At 34.2% G+C, this 25,874-nt stretch overlaps 1 protein-coding gene across 13 annotated transcripts in view; it reads left to right on the forward strand.

Moving 5' to 3' along the window:
- LOC148281123 (uncharacterized) overlaps window positions 1-25,874 on the forward strand; it is a 249,292-nt gene that overhangs the window by 93,227 nt on the left and 130,191 nt on the right. For 2 of the 13 annotated variants that reach the window (XR_015822426.1, XR_015822430.1), the window contains exon 1: window positions 16,975-17,177. The exons of 8 other annotated variants lie outside the window; for them this stretch is intronic. The gene's annotated coding sequence lies outside the window, so the exon portion shown is untranslated. Of the gene's footprint in view, window positions 1-16,974; window positions 17,178-25,874 lie in introns of those variants that run through there. 3 more of the 13 variants (XR_015822429.1, XR_015822432.1, XR_015822433.1) reach the window with 2 other exon arrangements.

Below are 25,874 nucleotides of genomic sequence, written 5' to 3' on the forward strand. Positions count from 1 at the left end.
TTAGCCTTGTACATGACACGTAAGGCTACTAAATACAGGGGCCCAAATATATTTTTTAAAAAAATTAAAAAAAACAATTTATCAAATTAAATGTATTTTTAATGTATGTATTATAAATTACATTAAAAAAAAAACCTTTTGAAAGAGTTAACGCAGTTAACTTCGAAATTCGTCCATAATAAAAATAATCCCCCTAATCCAAGAGACATGGTAACTCGTAAATATGTATGTATGTATAAAGTGCAGTCAGGAATACAACATATTCAAGAAAGAAGTGAAAAGTTAGATTTATTATTCTTTTTTGTGTAGCACTGATTAAAAACACAGTTCTTTTGTAATTTATGTTATTCTAAACATTTTAATAATTAAAAATAAAATAAACAAACTTTTGTGAGACTTCACTCCCCATTATGTACACAAGAATTGTTTTTCCTTTTGAGTAATGGGAAACGTTCATTTAAATATATGTATCGAATTAATATAAAAATATGTATATAGTTAATATTCGAAGTTTAAAGATTCACTTTAAAATCGGTGGGTTCCCGTCATAATTGAACTTCCATGACACTGGATTCTAAACTTGTATCGAAGTGTCGCCGAGTGCAAAGATCGAAGGTAAATAATTATTAGTAAGGTCTGTGGAATGCAGTAATAATAGTACGATTCGCCGCGAGGTCGAGATGTCGAGGTCGCGGCCCGGTCCTCTCCCTTGACCCGCGCCCGGTGCCCGGTGCCCGGTGCGCGGCGTCCCTAGGGAAACCTGTTTCCGCCCTTATCCTCGATACCCAGTAGCGTAGAAATCATAACCGCCGCCGATAATCTTAATCTCGTTTCTGCCGAATATATTTACCTACGCCAGCTTTCTGTTTATAGGTTTAGCGCTAATCAAACCGCATCACTCGGAGACTCGGATTTTCTCGCGCTATACTTTCATTTCGTCAGCGTTCACTCGGATAATTTTACGAGGCTCTCGAGTATTTACTCTTTTGTTCGGCGATTGGTCAAACTCGATTGCGAAACACTCTGTACCGGTCCGTACTCCGTAGGTCCGCAGTTTTGGATTTCAATCACGACGTGTTTTGAATATTGGATATGCGATATCAGATCGGACTTTGGTAATATATTTTAATCGAACGATTTGAATAAAACTACTGGCCTATTACTGCGGTGGACAGAACGACCCCTATTAATATATGTAGGTACGCGCGACGAAGCGACGCTAAAATCACAATGAATCGGTGCTCCGGTACTATTACGTTTATTGATGATCCTTTACAACCGACAATGGGGGTGTCTCGGTTGATTTATACGGAATCGTTTGCCCGCTCCTTCACGTACAAAAGACCGCAAAAAACTCGCTAATTGAGACATCAGGATCGAGCTCACTCGTTTAATAAGGCGAAAACCCCGCGTGCTCCTCCCTCCCTCCCTCCCTCCGTGTCTGTTGACTAGTGACTGTTATTGCGTCTGGTGCGATCTGCAGTCGGCAATACTTCGCACCCGCGCCGCACCGCGTTCTCTTACTCCACTTACTTCACTTGCTTCCGAATTATCAAAAAAGTTTTGATTTATTTTACGGTCAATCGTGATTTTTTTAAATTAGAACGGTACGTCTACTTATTATATTACGCGCGTATCCTTTTTCACACCACACTGCGGGTTCTAAATTTCGCAACAAATATTTTAAAAGTATCCGAGCGAAAATAGGAAAAACCCTTAAAGTGGCTATGGACTGAATACCTACGTCATTACTTAATCCTTACTATCGGAAATCATCACTGAAACTATTCGACGGCTCGTCTACCACATTCCGCACACCGCATCCGAGAACTTAAGTCTCCTCGGCCGTATCACATGTAAGGAAAAATTGCTCGTTGCCGAACAAGAAAAGCCACCCGAAGGAGCTCTCTGTAATCCGGTAAACCCTCCTTAAATCGGGTACTTATTTTGGAACTGTTCTGGAATCTCGACCTTATGCAGCGTGACGTTTTTTTTAAATCAAATTACCCTTTTTTAAAAATATCTATTAAAAACCGACTTTTAATTGTGATTCCCATCATCCGGTGCACTATGAACTGACCCTGAATTATCGTGATCAGACAGCCCAGCACTGGTCACATAGGGGCCCCGGACCGGTCACTCCGAATAGATCCAATATTTGCCTGCATTCATCCGAACTGGCGCTCATTCGACGCGTTCTTCGATCATCTAAATATCCACACGGTTCAACAGTTCGACTGGACTGTGAAATCGATAATAAATATACATTTCACTCGAGTCCGAACATTGATCAATGATCTTCATCTGACATTGCAATTTTTCTTTTACCGTTAATTTTACTAGCTCAACTCATTAAACATATTGTACATAATCGGTGAATGCACAAACCTGTAGTTATTTTATGTATCTCAGTGCCCGCGTCTTTTTCGTTTTTTGGTTACAAAAGTAATCACCTCGTTATCTATTTCAGTTCCCGGGTGTTGATAAAACCAATTGCCGAATTTCGTGTTATTAGTCGACATCGTTATTACAACTGAACCGCGGTGACGTATCCGCGAAATCGGTTGTGTTTTTTATTTATCTATTTGCGTTGAATAATTCCACAGCCCGTAGCAACAAAGGCAAAACCGTGCATTGACAGGTATTAAATTCTGTAAAGTTTATTCCTTTCAATTGATCGGTCTTATTGAGGCCATTCCCGATGAGTGGGTGCGTGGGTGCGGGCGTCGGTAGGGATATTAGCATTTTCCCGGAAACAATGCGGCCCTAGGACGTGCACTGGGCTGCCTAGAGTGCCTAGTGCGCCTAGTGCGTACGCGTGCATGTGTAGATCTACGTGGGCATGCCGCTACCGCTGCCTCTGCGCCTGCACTACGACGACACTCCACACTTCCCCGCGTTAGTATAGTATCGACGTTACCGCGGTACCGCCGAGGAACACGAGTGTATTCGTATTATATCGCGACAAATGTGGGGTTGTATAGTTGTGTGGATCAGAAAGTTCGATTCGAGTACCTATACAAAATATGCCTCGACATTTCTTTAATATTCGCCGCCTATAAATAAATACAAATACAATATCTAGAGGTCGAGGCGGCGTACCGCCTCCGCCGTCCGCTCACCCCTTCCCCTCGCACCATTCTCGCATGCTCCGTTGCGAGATACGATTATTTCCATAATTCATATTGTATTAAATCGCTTAAAAACGGTTGCATCTTGCAGCCAAGTGGGTTTATATTCCAATTAGATATAACTCCCTGAAGCGTAACTTATTCCAGTAAGGCATGTAGACTTCATTATTGCCTGTGACTATCATCCATTCTACCTTCGTATTAACTGGAAAAACGTAAATCATCGTTTTTTGCTCGTTTATTTACGTGGTAATTGATAATTACAACATTTAATATTCAACTAAAACGTAATAATATTAGTAATTAATAGAAGTTACCTCGATGAGATATAAGCGCTCTTTTTTTTATTTCCACCTTAAGTTTAGTTTAAAGGGGACTTCGGAGGATTAAAACTTATATTACTAATAGAGAGGGGCGGAAACATAAAAATTCATAATTTAGTACAAGGGACTTGATCAATTATCATTTATTATAATAGACTGTCGTTGTATTACTAAAAAAATAATTAATATTATGTGCTGCTAATTTTTATATTTTACGAACTTTATTATTAGTCCTAATGTTCATGTTTCCGCAATACACATAGTGTTAAAAATACTCCACCTTATTTTCTGTTCCGCCATGTTGAAGTCTCCACGTATTTATTATTTTGCGGAGCGTCTTTTAGTACGCAAAAGGGCGCGCCGCGCCGGTCAAGATACTCGGTATGTTTGCACTTTGAATCATTGCTGCCTCCTCGATTCCCTTTTCCCTTTCTGTTTTCGCCGTAGTTCTTTAGGCTCTAAGCTGCTCACTGTATTATTTCTCATTTTAGTTCCCCCTGTCGAATTTTCGTTTTTAGGTTACGAATAAGATTATGATTCCAGCAACGTTGTGTTTGCAGAATGCAATATTCGAAATTGTCGTTCTTAACATTTTTGTTTTTACTAATTTTGGAGGTGGGTTTCGTGTTCCGTCCACGACTACATCTAAGTGACTAGAAACGAGTGGAAGCGCGATGCGGAAGTCTAGATGAGGACATAGAAGATATCGCAACAATGATAAGTCATATGGACTTAACGCGTGAGGCGATATCATACATGATAAAAATAGTAAAAGTATTTGTTGAAATAATTAAAAATGGGACATAAAATGCCGAACACTCACAAAGTGGAACGGAAGGTCTGTTGATGTCTGTCGATAGTCCAGCTTCTCCCGAATGAGTTTTCTTTGGTTTCCTCTTCTTTAAGCGAATGCGGAGAAGTTCCTTAACAAGGCCACGGCCGATTATCCCACCAGACCCATACACTATAGTTTAGAGTAATTAGAAGGAGCATACCTTTTGCAGTTAATACAAAAGCCGTGCACACAATAAGCGAGGCAAAAAATAAGCAACTACCATTAACACTCGAGTAGCTGTGATGTCACACTAGTTGACATAGTCGACTCTCTTATTTTTTTAAATTATGAAGTCGCATTTTTTATAATCTCCTATGGACATTTAAACACCGAATTTCGAAAGTAAAATTTGCAGGATTTTATTACAAAAAATATTTATCCATGCCACGCGAAGAATAAATGTCCGCCAATACAGAAATACGTCTGTATAAGAAAAAGCACGAAGATAGAACTCATAACAAGGAAGACAAAACGCTGTTTTGTGGCCGGTGTTGTGTGAAACAATGTCGGTTATTGACAGTGATGGGGGGCGTACGCGTCTAATATTGCGGTGTATTTGTGATATAAAATGTATTTTGCTATAACAGGGCTAAATAATATGTTTATTTTTATAAATTACGAAAAATAAATTATTCAACAGCATGTCTCCATGTTTTTTTTTTCAATCTCTGAACTTTAGAATATTCCTTCTTTTATTTGTAGTATCACGATGTTACATCACCGCGCGCAAAGGAATCATTTACCACGGTCTTCTAAGAGTTTTAAAAAAAATAGGTCTAGGAACGAGTGTTAATTCCCTGTAAAGAGCAATCCAGCGCTGTTGTTACCTTCTTGGGAAATGTGAACAACTTCCATTTTCCAAAGATCGGACCCGCTACAGCCACGCGTATGCGAACTTCGCGCACCTAATTTTATTTTCCCTCCCATGGCAATGCGCAATGCGACCGTAAGCGTCGTGCGGCATTTCTAACACCGACGAGCGCCAGCGCTGGGAATAGCTCAACCCGAGTTCCGCGAGAATATTTCATATTTGTATCTTAATTGCTTCTTTTATAATACACGATAATTACCCAGACTGTATTGTAGATGGTCATGCTAGATATTGTAAAATATTAGTCGGCGCGCGGTGTAAGGTACGTGTGCATATGTGAGCGTACACTCACACTGTCGCGCTGCCGGTTATCTTTTCTGCATTTTAATTTTCTTATTATTAAGCGTATAACAATTATGAAATGGCGGTTCGAAACCAATTTGACTATGTTATGACTTTGTTATATTTGATTAATAGGTAGATTGTCCGTCAAATCCTCGAAAAACGTTCTCGAAACTTGGAAAACCTGAGATGTTTATCGTCTAAATTATCTAATTGTTGATTGATGTTTAGTATCCTTCGCTTCGACTCGCTCACGTTCCTGCGCGAATTCTCGTGCTCCGTAGATCAATATTAAACGTGTTTTTTCAGTGTGATGCAGTCTACGAAAGGTTCGGTTTCGACCGAACTTATTTTTAGCGTTACAATAGACGACCGGTGTTCGTGGATTGTAATAATCATCGAGTGATCGGTGAGCGGTGTTAACTCGCTTAGTTAGTATCGTCGCTGGAAGCCAAAGAACGAAGTTTCTACAGTACGGCGCGTACCGTGGGTACAGACTGCGGACCGCGAACTGTGTGATGTGATGTCACCTCCGAGTTTATTTTCCCACAAATATTCGTGTCGCGTGATGTGCGACCTTGTAGCCCATTATCACTAACATACCTAGGTACGTGCTGTTCTTTTGTTCATCTTAAATCGTAAATTTTAATCTCTTCCCGTATATATCCTTACTTACAGAGGCTTCTAAGTACTGCTAGAAAGAATTATGAATGAATTATTGGCTTCCGAAATTTAAATATGTGAGTAAATCGTAAGAACGTTTATATTTTTTCAAAATCATACAACATAAAGCACCTTGTAACCTGCGCAGAGTGATAAAATAAATTATTTTTAATGCTCTTCCCTTCGCTCATTTTATTTTTCCCGCTGAAACTATAACTAACCATAAACTTTTTACTACTTACTTTATTATTAATATTTTTCTTATTATTTATTATTATTATTATTCCCCTCTCCGCACCTAATGGCGCTTAGGGCACTGCATTGATACACCAACCCCGGCGTATCTTGATCATTTTTGTTAAGTAAAGGTAAAATGATCAGTTTTGTGCCGCAGGTGCTAGTCCAGGGACCGTGAAATATCGTAGCGTAAAACACGTTTATTTATTAAAAATATTATATTCATTTTTGTATTATACACCTGTCGATTGAAAGTAATTTTTTCATTCGAATCTTGCATCGCAATCTTGTTGTTTTTGGGGTCTCACGCGTGTATTTTCTATCCAATAATTCCACCTCGCTTATTAAGTCCACTTTCCTGGGAACACCTCGCGAGCGATCGCAATCCGAAGACGTGAGAATAATATGAATATTGTAATGTGTAGTTAAGTTGGGGTGCTGCACCCCTATCCCCTATAAAGTGGCCACTCGGTCCAGTCCGTTGTAATATTCCCGCCAGAGGAAAAGGGAAGGGATGCTGGATGCTGGACACCGGGTCCAGTCTGCTGCAGTGTTATTTGTGACGTTGGAAAGGATTAACCTCTCCCTTTTTTGCCTTTTTTCGATTCTGCTTTTGCTTTTTAGCTTTATTTTTATTTAGCTGCCTAATTAAATTTCTTTTTAGCTCTTTTTTTTCCATCGCGATTTTAGTATTTTAATTTAATTTGCATCGCAACGTTTTAGTTTGTTTTTGTCTTTGTTTAGCAAAATTAAGTTTAAGCTTTTGAATTGTTTAGTTTGCGTGTGTTTGTTTTTTGTTTTCAGGTTTATAATATTGTCGATAGCTCAGTGATTCAAATGAATTTGTTATAAAACGAACGAAATTATTGTTTTTGTTATCTTCTGGTGATGGTTATACTTGAAGTCGGTGCTTCAAAATTTTCTTACGGTATGTATTTTTATTTTATTTTCTATTCCCTTCTCGTTATTCACCGTTCCGTAGATACATTTACTCCGTAAGTTTATTAGAAACCCTTTTCGTGATCCGCGCTCCGCTTAACTCGACCTGACTTGACAGATGCTCTATATAAATTCGGCCCTCTACGGGGAAAATATTTTTTGCGGGATTGTGATAAAAACTTTTTTATAACCTTATCCGTTCGAAGAATTTACCTACGCTTGGCTTTTTCGTAAACTTAGAAGTTTATTTTATTATAAAATCAACTTTATGTAACATTTCATTTTCCCGCCCTTTTACAGCGGCATTTTCTTTTGTTTCAATTTCATTATATTTTTTTATTTATGACCATAAAAATTACTAAAGGTAATGTAAAATTTTATACGAATAAATTGTATAGGTAGTATGTGCTTTCTCAATTTAATTTTAATTTGAAAAATTGTTTTGAATAAAGCTTGTCTGGGTCATTAGTTTAATTAACCTGTAATTAGTGTAAATTTTAATTTATAATATTGATTGGAAAAATATATATTTATTTTAAATGATTAATAAAATAACATAATTGATACATGATTTTTTTTTCGATGCATTCTATTTTTATTATTATTATTATTAAAGGTACCTACATTTGTATAAAGTATAAAGCATAACACAACCGAAGGGCCTGTATGACAAGATGTATGAATGCGAAAGAAGCTATGCATTTATGTCCGGATAAGCGTGTGTAGTGGTCCATCCTCTCCGCCCACCCCTGTGAAGACATGGCGTGATAGTAGTAGTAGTAATACATGCATCTTGCGAATGCTGGCCAGTTTCGAATCGTCAAGTCATCAATCTGTTAATTCCTCGATCTGTCACATTATGTTACCTGCCTTTACACAAATCCACACTCGGTCAGGACTCTTTTTTTGTTTTTTAATTCCGCTTTCAATTTTACTCGTGACGTCGCGTCGCCGTGCGTCACCCTTTTCGCCTAGTTCTGGGAAATAAATACGTTTTTTTTCAACGGGCATTTACAATCGGTGAACCGATTTGTAAATGATGACTACGTTTGTTTATATAGGATTATGTATTAAAAGACGTTGTTTAATGAAATTTTCTTGACGTCATTGTTCTCAAGAAAACACTTCAAATAAAATATCCGGAAACATTAAAATTTCTCGTTTCATAATTTCTTCCCTTTAATGCGCTCACCGTCCACCCTAGCATGTCCAGAGACTATTCGTAAAGCTAATTAAGAACCAATGTTTATTACTGCTTTTACGATATTGTTTATATTTTTGTGAAACCCCAACAAAGAAAACTTACATTCGCTTTTCATGATGTTTTTATGGTAAACAAATTTTTCCCAGAGCTTTATTAAGTTAGGAACAATGACAGACAACTCTACATTTGTACATAGATTACATACATAATATGGTTTTGTTGATCTTCACATAAATACTGATCATGGACAGTGGCGGTTTTGCATTTAACCCCATTTATAGTTCACAGCATGCGATGTGTTACAACCATGTTTTTTTTTTAAAAGAAGATACTTTTTTGTTAATATTTTTTATATTTACACCGTTGAAATTCAAATATGTGATTACGCAGCAGGATTATAATTTCTTATCAAAATATATAAATGCAATTTTAACATGATTCATCTATTAATTACGCGTCATATAAGCGTGTACAAAAAGGAACAAAGTAAAGAATAACAGTCTATTTAAATATGTTTAATAGTGGTGAAGATATATGGTTGGTTTGTTCATTTATTATTTTAAAATTAGGATTATTTAGATATTTATTAATTTCCAAATGTTCAAGTATATTATTTATATATCAATTGTCACGAAGTTTTTATTTTTATATGTTTATATTTGTAAAAATAAAATAAAGTGTTCAGTAGACTCAAATCAGTGTTTGATTTCTAATTATAAGTTTTAATAAAAACATTATTAAGAACTAAGAGCATACCTAATTTTCACACAAAATTTATTTATAAAAATTAAAATAGATGACATTAAATGATAATCAATATAATAAACCTTTGTTACACATTAACCATTTTTTTTTCTTAAAAACTTTGTCAACATTTTCTTTTAAAATCATCTTAGGAATCTTATTAAAAATTTTAGTAATTTTATAATGAAGTGTTCTTCGGCCATACTTGTTTACAAACCTCGGTACTGACAAGCTTTCACGTTGTGCTAGCCTTGTATTGTGTGAATGTAAATGCCTTTTCTGGTAGTTACTATCAAATCAGTATTTATTTTTTATTTTTTTTCAAAAAATATTTACAAAATAGTCTTAAATTAAAGTCCTGCTGAGTTGCATACATACAACTCGTCAGCAGGTTCTTATAAATTGCATCGATTATTTACACTTAACCTACATTAACAATCATTTTACTTGAAAAACAATTACAGATTACATTATGAAAAATTAAAAACTATCACTAATACAAAAAAAAATTCTAATAACCATAATTTGAGCAAACGTCGCACTCCTGTATTTAACTTAGTATTTTTAATATTGTTTGGTAACATGTTAAATATTTTAGGTATACTGTATTGCAGTGTCCTTTTGCCATATTTATTGCAGTATCTAGGAACAGCTAGCCCTTCCATACTAGTAAACCTGGTGTTGTAATCATGTACCAACTTGAGTTTATACTCGGAGTGCGACGCATGCTGACAAATTAATTTGTACCAAAGTAGAGCCCTAACAGATAATTTATTTACAGATTTATACATTAATGATATTGAAATATTGTGTCTCTGGCGGTATACATCTTTATGTAGTAGCAATTTGATCATAGAATTTAGCAAGGTTTGAATCAAATTAATATTAGTTTCACTTGATAACCCCCAGGAAGTTATGGCGTATCGTACAATTGATTCAGAGATAGATAAATAAATAATTCGTAAAGTATTAACAGGGACATAATATTTTAATATGTACATTCTATTACTTATTGCTTTTAATGACTTAATGATAAATTATGGTGACAATCCTATAGATATTAAATATTTTTTTTATTCACTATAATTACTCGTGATATTTAACTTAATGTTTACTAAAATATTTCAACGTTATGGCTGTTTTCAGATAATCGTAAAACCCATGTTAAGAAAAGGGAAACTAATGTTATAGAGCTTGGTTCAAACCTCGGATCTGTGATCTGGAATCCGCGGCACTATCGTGGAACCGCAACCTAATTCGAAACTCCGTACTCATATTTATCGGCAGTCAACGAATCTTTTGTTTTAATTTATTGATTGCTTTTAATTATGTTAATAAACGCATTTACAAATGTATATAATCTAAAATAAACCGTTGTTTTAAAACGTGCATACGCTAAAAAGTATCTGAAATACAGATGAAACTATGTTTGATGTAATACCTATTATACATTATTACATGTTGCATTCACGGACTCTTAATATCAAGTGGGTGTTCACTGTTCACATCAACCGGTTTATCACTAGAGTGTTTCTGGAATAACGTCTGATGATGAAAATATATTAACATTTGCAAATATCGAGAGATCATTTTTACACAAAAAATGTTACACGATCTTAGGAAAAGACCACTGTATTTAGCGCAAAGGTTAACAGAATTTTTTTTCGTATTTGTATTTAGCCGAAACGCATACTAATATAATGTTGTTAAAATCTGTGAAATAATTGTATGGGATACGAACTTGCGAAACGACGACTGGTCATGCTTACTACTCGGGGTATTTTTTTTTATAATTTATGCTTAAAGGACATTTTTAAAAATACTATTAAATTACATTATACGCGATCAAAAATGCTGACATGTTTTTACATAAAAATAAGGAAACATAATTGTACGTAACACATAATTTAGAAAAACAATAAAATAAAAAATATTTATTTATTCAACTTTTTGTACATAATGTTATTTGTATATTGACGGGCTTATTGCCAGATGGCAATTTCTTCCAACCAACCAATAAAATAAAAGTTTTATTTTTATAATTCAAGTTACAAAACATATTCAATAGAAAAAAAAGATTAAAAAGCTAAAGATAGATAAAAATAGAAATAAACGTATTTGTTTATAAATTACCTTAAATCAAAACTATTACTCAATGGGGAAAAGGAAAAAGGAAAGGAGGAGAGATTAAGGAAGAGAAAGGAGTTTCTTCAGACGTGATTTAAACAGAGATAATGTAGTAACATCTTTGATGGTGGATGGGAGATGATTCCATAGTCGAGCCGCATGGACACTATATGAGTTAGAGAAGAAAGAGGAATTGTGAATGGGTATTAAGAGGGTGCCTTGAGAATAAGAACGAAGAGGTAAACCATGAACTGATAAGCGTTGAAATTTTTCACGCAGGTGTATAGGAGCGTTAGGACTATGAAGTACATTGAACAGAAGAACTATTGACAATAATTAAATAGAAAAGAAAATTATCTTAAAATTTATTTCAAACATAATTTGTGTTAAAAATACCAATTAAAATAAATTTGAGCTTACTAAACATATTTTTTATTATTATTATTTAGTTTGTAAAAGGAAACTCGGAATTTCTAATGGATATTTCCTATTTATGATACCTAATATATTCACTTTAAATAAACAGGCGCCGTGGCGCAGTTTGTTAGACGGCCAAGTCTGACGTCTCGGGTTTGATTCCCGCCAGTTGCGAGAAAAAAATTCAAGAAAGATTTTTTCTCAATCAGTCTGGGTGTTGTGGTGTATTTTTCATAACTTCCATCCATTTCCTTTCTTTCCCACCTGCTGACAAACTTCTAAAATAGAAGCTTAGCGGGTTATTCCTTTAAAAAATAAAAATCGTTACCATTTTGCCAGAAAGGGTACACGTTATAAAAATTGGCGAAAATCACTTTTTAGTCAATTCATATTCCTCTTACAAAAAGTCTCATGTACATTATGGTAAAATTTACACTTAAGTTTAAAAGTATAATTGGATGCATGTCAAAAGGGCTCACGCTCATAATATGAGCAACCGAAAGAGCACACGTTTTATATGAAAACTATGTTAATTGATTTAAATCAATATCTCTTTTGAAATAAATAATTTTATTTTTGGTTTTATAACACTATTGTATGCGCATTTTCAAATCGGGTCAGGAATGCGGTTAATTTTGGACATATTTTTGTCTTTAACATAAAAATATCGCCCAAAGTTCAACAAATCAGTTTTGGAGCTTTCGTGTTATGTTATGTTGTGTTTTAACCCAATTTTCACCATGATTTAAAACAAAAAACGCCACGAAACTTTAGTTTGTCTAAATTATCACTTGTTAAGTCTAGCATATAACGAAAATGAGTAAATTTCTTCATAAAATTATTAAATGTCTTTGTATCCGAAAGCATGAATATAACGAATATGGCGGTCTAAGCAAAACATTATTTAAACAATTACGAATGTCAGGTTTTATACTTTACAAATACCAAGATTATCTTACTCTTAGTTTTACATAGTAAATCAGTAGGCGATGAACTCAATGGACTCGGTGAAACTGATAAAAGGCGATACTCCAAATTACTGCATCAGAAGAAAAAGTATGAATATGTAACGTTCCTATTCATAAATTTATTAAATTATTTATAAATCATTTTCTTATATTGACACATTTAAAAATTATTTACAGGGGGAACTACTAACTGTTCCCTTTATATTAATACACACATATTGGACCTGCAGCTTTTGGGCTTAAGAAAAAAAAAATTGAATTGTCCAATATTTTGTCAAGATTTCTTTTTATTTTAAATGTTTTTTTTTAAATAAACATTTAAGAACCTGATTTATCTACTCGTGAATTTAATTTATACGCCAAGGCACATATTTATTGCGTTCTTTTAGTATCTTAAATTGGGGCCACGTGTAATTTTAATATTACGGAATGTCATCAAAAAGACACATTCGCTTCTTATTTTGAAACTGAAACAAGCAGTAAATTAACAATATTTAGAAAAACGCAAGCAATTTGCAGATTTTTTTTGTTTCTGTGTATACCTGGGTTTTTTATGACATTATTTTGTTCTCCTGTAAAATGATCATTTTCCGGGCGCCCTTGGAAAAATGGTGAATATATATTAATATATATTTTCCTACAACTTCAGGATCCTGTTTACTAACTTACTACAACTGTTATAAAGCAGTCTTCGTTGCATAAACTGCACTACGCTTTTGTTTTTTGTTTGTGATTTATTGACGTTTGTAGATAAATCGTCCTTCTTGGGATAAATTGCCTTGAAAAAGATATTAATATATTTTAAAATAATAACCGGAGTATATTTAACTTTTGATATTATGTATTGTTCTGTTTTACTCATTAAGTTGATTAAATTGATTTAAATTATGACTTTACTACCCAGGAGACATAGCATGACTCGACCTCATGTATGTGTACAACCGTAACGAGTTTTTAAAACAATAAGTAAAAAAAGACTTATAAAATAAATAGGTTTGTTACATGCGAGTGATTATTTAGTTTCAGAGTATTTTATTCTCCCTGATAGAGTGGCATTTGAAGCTCAATACTGATATGGCTCTTTTTCATGTAACAAAACAATCTAGATGCTTTGCTATCGGTGCACTAATGCAGTGCTTAATGCAACACTTCTTCGATGGTTCTACCGCCTAAATCGGCCTGATCTCGGCCGCCGATCTCTTCCTTCCGACGTGCAACTTGTAGAAGTCGCGTCTTTCTTCACGTCGCTCTCCCACCTCAGCCTGGATCTCCCGATTCTTCCGCTCCTCGGATGTCCAGTCACGATTCAGATGCGGATAAGGGAATGATGAAGTTCGTGTGCGTGTGTGTGTATGTACGAAATGGGATTGGATACACCCGATAGCAGCTGGAAAAAATTAGAAAAATGCCCGTCAACAACGACTGTTTGGCCTATTTTATTGATATAAGACTCAATCCATTCTAAGAGGTATCTGTGAATGCCGAGTGATGCTTAAATTATTTACTAGAGTGATTGGTCGATCAAAGGCCTTAGATTAGTCTGTCCGATTAGGATCCTTCGGCCATACACGCAGTTACGTCTATTGTGAAAATTGCTAAATTTGAGAGCACCGATCTTTTTCGCATGAAACCACGTTGTTCACTTGGAATGTGAAAAGTAGCTTCATAAAGTAATTAATAACAAGACAATTCAGTTCAATATTCTGACTATTATTTACAAGTTGAAAAACAGATTCCTTTCTGGGACATGATGAAAAGTATCATCACCATCATTCCCTTTCCGCACCTAATGGTGCATAGGGCACTGCATTGGCACACCAATTGAGGTAAGATTATCAGTCTCACGCTTCAGGTACCAGTCCAGAGACTTTGAAATATTTTTAGTGTAAAAACACCCTTTTATATACATATTTCATATCAACTATGTCGGAAATCGAACCCGAGACCTCTCGCATGGTAGGCAAATGCGCTGACTATTACACCACGAGGCCGACAAAAGTTAAAAGTAAACAATAAAGATTATCCCAGTTATGGAACAAGAAGTTGAGGTGATTTCAGACTTCCTAAGGTGAGACTGGCTGGAACTTAAAACAACCTTTAGGTACTGTAATGTATTTATTGTGTATGCAGAAAATTGGTAGAATTTCATATTTAATTTGGTAATATATCCAAAATAACACAAGTTTATTGGATTATAATTCTACTTTATTTTTTATAAAATATACGGGTATATTGTGACGCGTTTTGTCTTGTTAGGACATTTTCAAACAAACCTAAAAACCTTGAAAATGTCCTAACAAGACGAAACGCGTCACAATATACCCTTTGTATATTTTATAAAAAATAAATTAGAATTATAATCCAATAAACTTGTTATATTTTGGATACATTACCAAATTTACTGTATTGGTTTAAAAATGTTTAATGAGTTGCCAGTGTGTCTCAGGAAAAAAAGCTTCTTCACTTTTCGATCGAAATTCTATATGCCCATTGGGGATAGATATAATTAATATGTGTATTATGTAGTTTTTTTAGATATATTTAATTTAGGTGTATTTTGTTTAATTATTCATTAATCATACTATATAAGTAAATTGAAATTAATCTGTAAATTTACCATCTAAACAAAAAAAACGAAATTAATTGTATGTTCAAGAGGAGGTTAGACTTTCGTTTACTTTTAACATAGGATTATCCGCAAAGGTGTTTTTTAATACAGAATTTCGTAGTCCCTGGACAGGCATCTAAGCGTAATACCGATCATCTTACTTTCACATAACAGATAATATACGTCGCAATATTTATTTATTATTTATTACTCAATGATTTCTTTACTATCGCGATATGCCCAAATAGGTTTTGGTAAAAATAACTGTTTATCGCCACCATAATCCTTAACGTTGAAATAAGCTATTTGTAAACACGAATAAACCTAATTAGTAGATGAAGAAAACTTTTTTTTGTGTTTCCCAAATCACCTATTCGCAGTTTTGCGTCCTTTAAATGTTTCAAACAGAATAATGTACCTCCCGTATAAACCTGTTCTCGAATCCCGAATCCTCGTTGAACAGATACGCCCTTGTGACCCTAAGCCCCCGTTGAGGAGAGGGGGGGAGACGGGCAGCCCGAGTATCGCAACTATCGGACAACCCGCCTGGCAACGGAGGAAAATTCCGCGCACATATTACATTGGAGCATCTCCCTTCACCGAGATTCTAACTTCCTTAAAGCTTAGAGAATTTGTCGCGTCGCGATAATTATGTATTCAACTAACCACGTGCGTGGAAAGGGATTTTTCTTAATTGTAACGTATTAATAAAAGTGGCCTTCGTTTAGACAATCTAGGGGGATTAGAAATAAGTAAAGCCATTAACCGAAAACATCCCATAATAAACAATCAATTAAATTTATCTCCGAGCCCTCATTTAAAAATATTCTCGTTTAATCATATTATTTTCTTTAATTTTTTTGTTCAACATAAATAGTAACACGAGTGATTCTTAGTATGAGTCCTGATGATGGGAAGTAATCTCCAAACCGGTTGACGTGTAACTAAAGTGGTTTAAGCAAAAAGCTTGTTTTCTTTAAAACTTTTATTTAGGAAACCTACAGTACAATTGCATAGTTTTATAGTGTACAAAATTAGACGTAATTCTAGTGAACCGGTGAAGTTTTCATATTATATTACCTGCTAGAGTTAATGTTATATTACATCGATTAACTATTTTTATTTTTTCCAGTACAATAATATTATAGGGAAAATAAACGTAACTGAAAATAGTTTAAAAATTAAAATCGTACCAAAAAAATAATTACTAAAACTAAAAAAGTAATAATTATTTTTAAAGTATCTAGTTAGTATTTACATAAATGGAAATGAAATTAAAATGAAAAAAAAAACCTACTAAAAGTAATCAAATGGTAAGAATTAAAATAAATGATAATTTAAAAACATGCTCAAATGCAGAAAACAACACTTGTAAAAGGAAATAAATATTTATATATATACATATATACAGACAGTGTAGTCTAAAAGCGTTAAATTTTTGAAATTTGTAGTTAAATTCGAAGAAAAATGTTTTTTCGGGAAAATAGTCATTTGCGGGGCAGGGTGGGAGAGGAGACTCCGCGTACCGTGGGAGGGCCGGTGCATCGCAGTCCTTGCACCCCCCCTCCCCCGCTGCGCGCGCAGGCCGCCCGCGCCCGCGCGCCGCCCGCGCCCGCGCCCGCGCCAGTCTACGCCAGTCCGCCGCCGATAGAGTCGCGAGCACAGCCCGACCGCGCTCCGCACGAGATATTTCCTCTTCGCTATCCGGATAATGTGACCGATTCCCGAGTTGACATATAAATATAATCTAGTTTCGAGTGCCACAGTGCCCCGGAGTGCGGTGCTACGAGGACAGCAGCAGGCGCGGACAGGACTGCATCCACAGTCGGTATAAATATTTATCTATCCCGTGTTGCGCTCGTACGGAAAGCGGCATCCGCGGAAAAGTTCGGGAGAGAATTCCTCGCGAAGTGTCCGATGCTCACCGGGCCCCGACGGACGGCGAGCGCCCGCGGTATGCGCTAGGCGGACTCCTCGGGTCCCCGGAGGTAACTGGTGACTTGCCCTTTCCGCTTGCCGGTATACTCCAGCACCTTCCGGAGTCCATGCCCGTTTCCTCCTTAGCCCGGTCTTCCGGTGTACTCCAAACACTAAATATGCCGTATTTTGCTTGAAAATTTAACACTCAAAATTGTAATCGCTTTAAAATTTCAATAATCATCTTCCTTTCAAAGATGCTCCTTCGTGATCTCGACGTAACTTTATGTGAATTCGCAGCAACTGCTGTGTCAATGGTGAGTAATTAGCGATCACCAGGGGTCTCGAGAAAGTAGCCTTTCCGATCAGCTGATGGCCGATGTGCGTACTCGCGTGTGCCGTGTGCTGTGTGTGTGGCAACGTAACGAGACGAGTGTAATGAGTTTACCGGCATACCGTTCTAATTACTCCTGATTTATTTTTCCGTTGTAAATAATTCGGTTAACTGATGAAAATGACTCATGGATGACGGAGTTTTTTCATCTCTATGTTGTGTTACCGCTACTCTGCGTAACTTCTGGCTTAATGTACCTGAAGGTAATGGTAAAATCTTCTTTGCATCTTACGAGTCACTCGAAATGCTGAGCTTTGCGACCTGAAAATCGTATTTTAAACTAGAGTACAATACCTATAGTAGGAGAATAACTGAATGCTTCCGTCGGCGCCGCTTTGTAGTCGAATCGTTTGTTATTTTTATTTATTAACAGTTTACGAAATGTAATTGATAATATAATTTAACAATTTACTTTGGCTTTGCTTGTAAACGAGTGATTTTCGTGCTAGACATTTTTGCAACGCGAGTGTTTAAAATTAGTAGATAGCCCGATGTTTTTAACTTGCAATAAAAAATATGTATATTTAAACGATAAAATGAATCGTAAAATACTTATGAGCGATATACAATTTGTGTCGTTAAATCTGGTAAAATTACCCTCCAGTGATCGTCAATAATCAATCCACATGAATTTCTTTAAATGTTGGGTCCTTATTTTGTTACATTAAATTATTATAATATCTAATCTGATTAACAGAATGGAAAATTGACGAAGGTAAAATTGTTTGTCATTAAAAAAGTTTGAAAAGTGACATGTATTTCTTGGCGCAACATTTTTCAGTGAGAAAATACATTAAAACAAAATTGTAAAATATTTCGTACTATAAAGTACCTAATAAATGTATTCAAATAAGTGAAATTAGGGTAAATTGGGATAGACGTATAAATTATAAATACAACAACTTTTTAAAAAGTGATCGCATAATTTTTATGTCCCCAAGCAATAACCAAAAAAGCCCCGTTTCGTCGAGCTTACTAAAGAATTTCTACAATATTTTCAACTCAATGATTCGTACAGCCCCTTTATTTTATGAATCAATTTACACTATTTACTCTTAGTATTGATAACGTTTGAATTAATCTGTACTTGGCATAAGAACGAGTCATTTTCTCTAATCGTTACTTCCTTCGTTTTTTAACAAACTACTTAAAAATATATAGTTTTTTATTCATTTATGCAACTATAGCGCACTGTTACCACAATGCATCGATTTAAGTGTTAACTTTCAGTAAATAAGTTATTAAATAATTTCACTTCGTTATTCGTTCGTAATAAATCACTAAATTCATTAATTAAAATAACTTTGTAAGTAGTTCAATGATCAAACATCGAAAATCACTAATTTAGTGGTGCTAATATTTATGTTTAATAAATTGTGCTTTACTAATCCATATGACCTTAAGGTTTTTTAATTTCTCGGTGCAGATACTATGAAAAGTTAGTTAACTTACTCTGAAAAACAATTCAGCCATTTTTCAGTCATTATAAAAAAACTGTATGGGATTTTTTTTAAACTCTCATTGCGATAATGGTAGTATTTGGTTTTTTTTTGTACTCCCAGGAGTTACAACAAACTCATTTTGGGACAAAAAAATATTTACATATAGGTATGGAAACAATAATAATATAGTAAACTTTTACTTGTTCTTAGATGTGGGTTTTTTTTCTACTTATTAATGAGGAACTTTAGCCCTACGAAAAATTGGATACAAAATATGTTTTCTTACGCGCGGTAAAAATTTGACATTAAATTATACGGCAAAGTTTCTTGAAAATGTACATTTTTTATTTTTTATTTAGATAAACAAATACAATATTACTATTAAATACAATTTTTATAAAAATCCAATACATATATTTACATTATCGTTTCCCATTACGTAAAAAAGTCATTCTTGTGTGCATGTGACGTCTTACAATAATTTTAATATTTTATTTTTAACTATTAATATTTTTAGGATAACACATAAGTTGCAAAAAAATACATGTGAATGGTGATTTAAATCAGTGCTACACAAAAAAGAATTATAAATATAACTTTTCACTTCTTTCTTAAATATGTTGTATTCCTGACTGCACTTTTTATTTTCATTGTTCATTTCATTAAAGAAAAATATTCCTCTGTAAGTATAATGTTGTGCTGTAGTTGTTTTTAATTTTTGAATTAAGATACCACTTGTTCTAGGTCGCGTACTTACGTTTTGTGACGTAGAAACACTACTATTTATTTGGTATTTATGGATTTTAAGCAAACAATTCTTTTTATATAACGATTTTATATTTAAAACCCTACATTTTTAAATAATTGAACTGTGGAAAAGGTAGACGGTTTTTTAAAAATAACTTTTATAATTAATTTGTGTATTTTTTCGACCGGTAAAATATTTATTTTAAACGCACCACCCCGTACTGAAATATGGATTGGGCTAATGCAAAGTAAATTGATTTTAATTTGTTGATAGTTAATATATTTCTTAATCTAATAAATACATATATAAGTTTTCTCATTCTATTTACAATATTTGCTCCTTCCATTTTATATTTTTACCAATTATAATGCAAATGAAATTGTATTTGCAAATATTTCAATAAAAACGAACTTGTTTGAAGTACGTCACTAATTCATATGAATCAAACAATGATAAGAGAGTTGTAAAAGATTTCTGATTTACTTTCCCTCAACGGACCAATCAGCAGAACTGACCTAGAAAAACCGGAAGAGAACTTGATACGTTACACGCTAAGTAATTTCAGACACACAAAAATCGTAGCGCTGATAATACGATACATCAAATTAAAAAAATATATTTATTTGTCTTTGTTTAATAGTCTATTAACAAATTTTAGAAAACCACTGTACTTCCTCATTAAACAATAACTGAAAATGTTTTAATCCATTTATATTTATCTTAGGGATAATGAATGTGTTTATTTCTAATAAAACAAATCAAACAACTTTGTTTTTAACCACTAATTTTTATTTATTTACATTTTTCCATCGACTGGTTTTCAGACACACAAAAATCTTAGCGGTGATAATACGGATACATCAAATTTAAAAAATATATTTATTTGTCTTTGTTTAATAGTCTATTAACAAATTTTAAAAAACCACTGTACTTCCTCATTAAACAATAACTGAAAATATATTTAATCCATTTATATTTATCTTAGTAATAATGAATTTGTTTATTTCTAATAAAACAAATCAAACAACTTTGTTTTTAACCACTAATTTTTATTTATTTTTATTTTTCCATCGACTGGTTTCAAAGCAAACAAACTTCTTCGTCAAAGTTTACGTAACTAATTAATTATTTCCTATTTTATTTTTATCATGTTTACTAAATACTACTTTATTGTATGTGTTTATTTCTGTTGTTTTTTTGCTATTTATAGTATTCAGTGCTATTTGGAATTCTTACTAACATAAATTACCCATTTTTACGACGCTTCCTTATTAAATAATACATTTATTATATTTTTTCTCATCCTGCGTATTTTTAGCCAAAATTATCACAGGTTTGGTTTTTGTACCTTACGGACTCCAAAAAAATGACAAATCTCAGAATTCGTATATATGTCAATATTTGTTTATACTCGTATATTGTGACCATTGAACAAAAAGATATCACTTGACTTTTTCATTGAACTGAGATATTGAGGTTTGAAGTTTTGATTCGCGATTATCCGTTATTTCTTAGATATTTGACATATCGCACCCCTAGTTTTAGACTATGACAAGTCAACAAAATAGCATTCTGAGATAATTGAAATTAAAGTTTCATTTCTCCGAAAGAAATCAAATAATGTGTTTAGTTAACCGTGGTTTTTTATAATTTGTTTGTCAGGATTTGTATTTTAAAATGCGATCTTTTAAAAAATAAAATATTATAAGGAAATTGTGTTTCTAGTCGTGTTTTTGAAATATCATACTCTAAATCTAGACCAATAAAATATTTGAATCAAGATTTTGAGTTAACTTATCATGTACATTATTATTGCACTAGCAAAAATAGGAAATTAGATTATTTTTCTTTAAGATATGGTGCAAAATAATAAACTAACATTAATTTTGAACAATTTTATTTTTTATTTTTGGCTAAAATAACCTATAAAAACAAAAAAAATAACATAGAAACCATCTCAACAAATTTTAATAGTTTATCAAAGTAATTAAAAATAATAATAAGGACTTTCAAAGTCTCTTGCAAAATTACAAAGGTTTATAGGTGCTAATTCATCAATTTGAATAATTTCAATCATCGTTTTTTTCATAAGTCGATGGATTTTCTCTTCGAGCGGTATTAACTACTTTTAAAACATTATTATTATGAATAAAAAAATTCTTGCATAGGCTTAAAAGATCTTTCTTTTTTTGTTCAGTTATTCCTGGTAGCTCAAGACTGTATTTTGTGTTATTAAATTGACAACAGTTCATTTAGACTTGTGATAGTTTTTAAACAGGTTGTTTATCATATTATCAATACTTCTACATTAATAACTCAAAATCTCAGTTTTTTTACTTGTCATAGTTAAGGGTGCGATATAAAGTATTCGATTCACCTTTTAATTTTATTATTTATATGTTTTAAAAGATTTTTCAATAAAATATGCAGCGAATTCAGTGAAAATTATATTTTTTTTTTTTGCATGGATAGGCCATCATCATCATTCCCTTTCCGCACCTAATGGTGCACAGACCACTGCACTGGTACATCAAAAGCAGCGTATCTTGATCATTTTTGTTACACGAAGGTAAGATGGTCAGTTTTACGCTTCGGGTAACAGTCCATGGACTATAAAATATTCTAGTGAGAAAACACCCTTTTAAATAAATATTTCATATCAACCATGTCGATAATCCAACCCGAGACCTCTTGAATGGTGGGCAAACGCGCTGACCATTACTGCACGAGGCCGAGGATAAGCCATAGTTGCCCCAAAAAAGTAAAAAAAAACCTTGTTCTTCTTTAGAACAAATATTTATGGATTTAACTAGAACTTTGTTGCCTAGCTGCTTCCTAAAGTACAAGGAATTTTAACACGTTTTTCATGCAGTTTTAAAGATCATTTTGATAGAGAAAAAAATATTCAAAAAGGTAATTTTTTCAAAAATGTTAGATGATACCTTGTTGTTCCGTGGTCAGGATATATCAATACACCTGGAGTCTGGAAGCATGATATACCTTCGACGACCTTTGTTTATTTTGACGCGTTTTTACTGGCATTAAAATAATAATAATTGGTGTTTACATATATGGATTATTCATTATTTAGTCCATTATTTAAAATATATTCAATGAAACACAAATAATATTAAAATATTAAATCAGACATGGAAAATATTTTGAGAATGAAATAAATATGTCTAAGCCCTGTAAATGCCTAGACTTTGTTTTACATTCTTTACGACAATGTTTTACTCTCTAAAATGTCATCTATCACTGTTGTAATATTTTTATTTTAATATATCCCAAATAAATTAAATAAAATATGAAAAAAAGAACTCCCTAGGGTATGGAATTTAATATACGAGTATGTCTACAAGCATTTAGACAAACTCAAAATGTTGATAAGAATATTAATAAATAAGCATTACAAATAAAGCTAAAATTTCACTTCCGCATAAAATTATTTTATCTTGAAATGTTTTTATTTATCGTATCTAACTTTATATGTTCGTCATTTGCGTTCTAAAATATTTAAATAGTAATTTAAATTAAATAAATATAATACACATGAAATAAATGCGTTCATGCGAGTACTTAAGTTTATCGCTTAATTATGATTATTTTAGCAATCTTCATTATCACTATTTATTGTACCAATACAATATTATAGTGAACTCCGAGCACGAGTAGGTCTAACCTTGAGTTTGAGTCCCGGTCTCGTGAATAAAGGTATGCCGTCTGCAGTACCCGGTGCCTAGCGAGCTCAAACTTTACTGCGGCGCGGCGCGGCCTTTCCTTCGCGGGCGCAGGCGATAGTAAAAGTGACTGTGTCCCATAACCATAGTCCATTCGGAGTGCCGCGCCGGTGACGCGTGCGACGATCGGCCCATAAACAACACAATGCCATTCCGCGATCATATTATGTCGCTGGCGCTGGCGCTGGCTTGTTGCGTATGAACACTGAATACTGGCTAGCCGGATGAAGATTTGGCATCTTTTGAACTGTCGTCGGATTTGAGAGTTTTCGTCACTTTCTATTTCTCTGTCTGTTACATTATCTCGTTACTTTCTAATAAGTCTTCGTTTCATTTCTCACTTTGTTGCATACAAATGCGCAACGCTCGTTTCCGTCACTCTGGCATTATCTCATTTCCGGCCAATCGCGGGCGACGTCGAACCGCACTCGCCCTGCTCCGTATCCGCTCGCGAGGGAAGCTCTCCGCGTCTTCTAGTGTCGTGCGTCATAACCTCCGGTGCGGCTACACAGCGGCCGGCGGTCGGCAGTTGACTGGACAGTAGTCTGTCACAAATCTATCTTCAAATGGGATATACGAGTACAAAACAATAATTTTTCGTATCTTCTTCGTTTAAAACGTGATTTACCTTTTTTTCTTCCTATTACCTATATAACATATAATTATTGAAAAAACATTTTTTTTTAATGTTGATAAATTGACATTCCCGCCTTTTCAGCGATCGAGCTTTTTCACATTTTGAAACTTTTGTCTGTAGGAATGCACGCGTGGCTATTAACCATTCACCGCGCATATTTTTGTTCCAATTTCCGACGTCCAATGTGCATAATACAAGTCTATGATCGATTACGTGCGGTGTGTATTGTAGCAAGCATGAGTCGTAGCCATACAGCGGAGTCACCCTCTGGCAAGTGCATTATGCGCCCCCCGGAGGTGCAGTGTACTCGTATACGGCTGGATCCGGATAGTGCATGGCACACGGCCCCACCGCGCAACGCCGCCGCCGCCGATCAATCACGCGAACAGGATCACTCCATCACGACAAATTAAACCCGTTCTTTATTTGCATACCCGTGTCCCCTCATCTTTAACAAATCAAATATATTACACCTTAAAAAAATGGAATACGATTCGTTAGTTACAAATTTATCTAAGACCGATTTATTTCATCTGGAATCTGAACCCGTTAAGTGTGAATATTCAAACCAATTAAATATTCATTTTTGGTTTCAATAACATTATTTATTAAAAAAAACCACTATGTAAATGATAATTTTATACCCACTATTATAATACACTCCTCAGCGCGTTTTTATAATACTATTCTGGATCCCGACTTAACTCAAAAGTAGTACAGACGATTGAATTTCACCATTGTATGATTTGCGATTAAAATACTTTACATCTATGTACGAGTAGCTTAATATAATGATAACCTACGATACGATTATCAAAAGTGTGTTTCGTTACTATGAAATTCATAGCGCAAAAATCAAAATGTGTACCCATGTTTCCAAATGAATTATTAGCTATCAAACAATATTTTTTACCTTTTCTTCCGTGATTAGGATACGGATTTGTCAAGTTAAAATTGTTGCGAAGAATTTTATAACGAGGGATCTTCATTTCTGTTTGAAATGACGTGGTACAAAATAAAGCTTTTAGGCTATTTTCTGTGGCAGAGGTTGAACGAACTCAATAGAATGGTCTTAGAGGCCGGCAATGGCCACTTCTGCTTCTGCACTTAAATGTACACTATGAAAATACTTTAGCAGAAGCAGATTTGAAGATAAGCGACAGGCGGCTATCTGAACCGCTAGTTTGATAGATACCCATTGACTAGTTAGGTGTTCCGATTGTGCGGGTGTCAGTAGCAGCTAGCAGCCAGTAACTCGGTGGATTGGTTCACTCTTCCCGCATTCCTTTAGAGTTCACGCTGCCACCACTAAATATAGAAGTGATCTCACACCCGCCTTCCGCCCACTGCCGACCTGTAAACTGCACACTTCAACAGTATTCACGCCGATCTCCAGCTCTGAACGCTGCACGAAAAACATAATAATTTTAAATAATATTACTATCCTCATTTGCATCTTCATCTAAATATAGCGTTTTTATTCAATCTCAACCGCTCTCAATTTTTAAATATCTAGCTTCTTCTATCCTGTATTTTTTCTTACTTATTATAGACTACAAATATGCAACCATTTTGATTTTAAGACGCATTAAAAAAAAACAAGCTTGTACGTTCAATTTTTACGACAATTTATTGTTTGTGTCTGTT

This window comes from Micrasema longulum, unplaced genomic scaffold (assembly GCF_059751315.1).
Source record: "Micrasema longulum isolate JH-2025_06_02 unplaced genomic scaffold, ASM5975131v1 h1tg000494l, whole genome shotgun sequence".
In the NCBI taxonomy this organism is placed as follows: Eukaryota; Metazoa; Arthropoda; class Insecta; order Trichoptera; family Brachycentridae; genus Micrasema; species Micrasema longulum.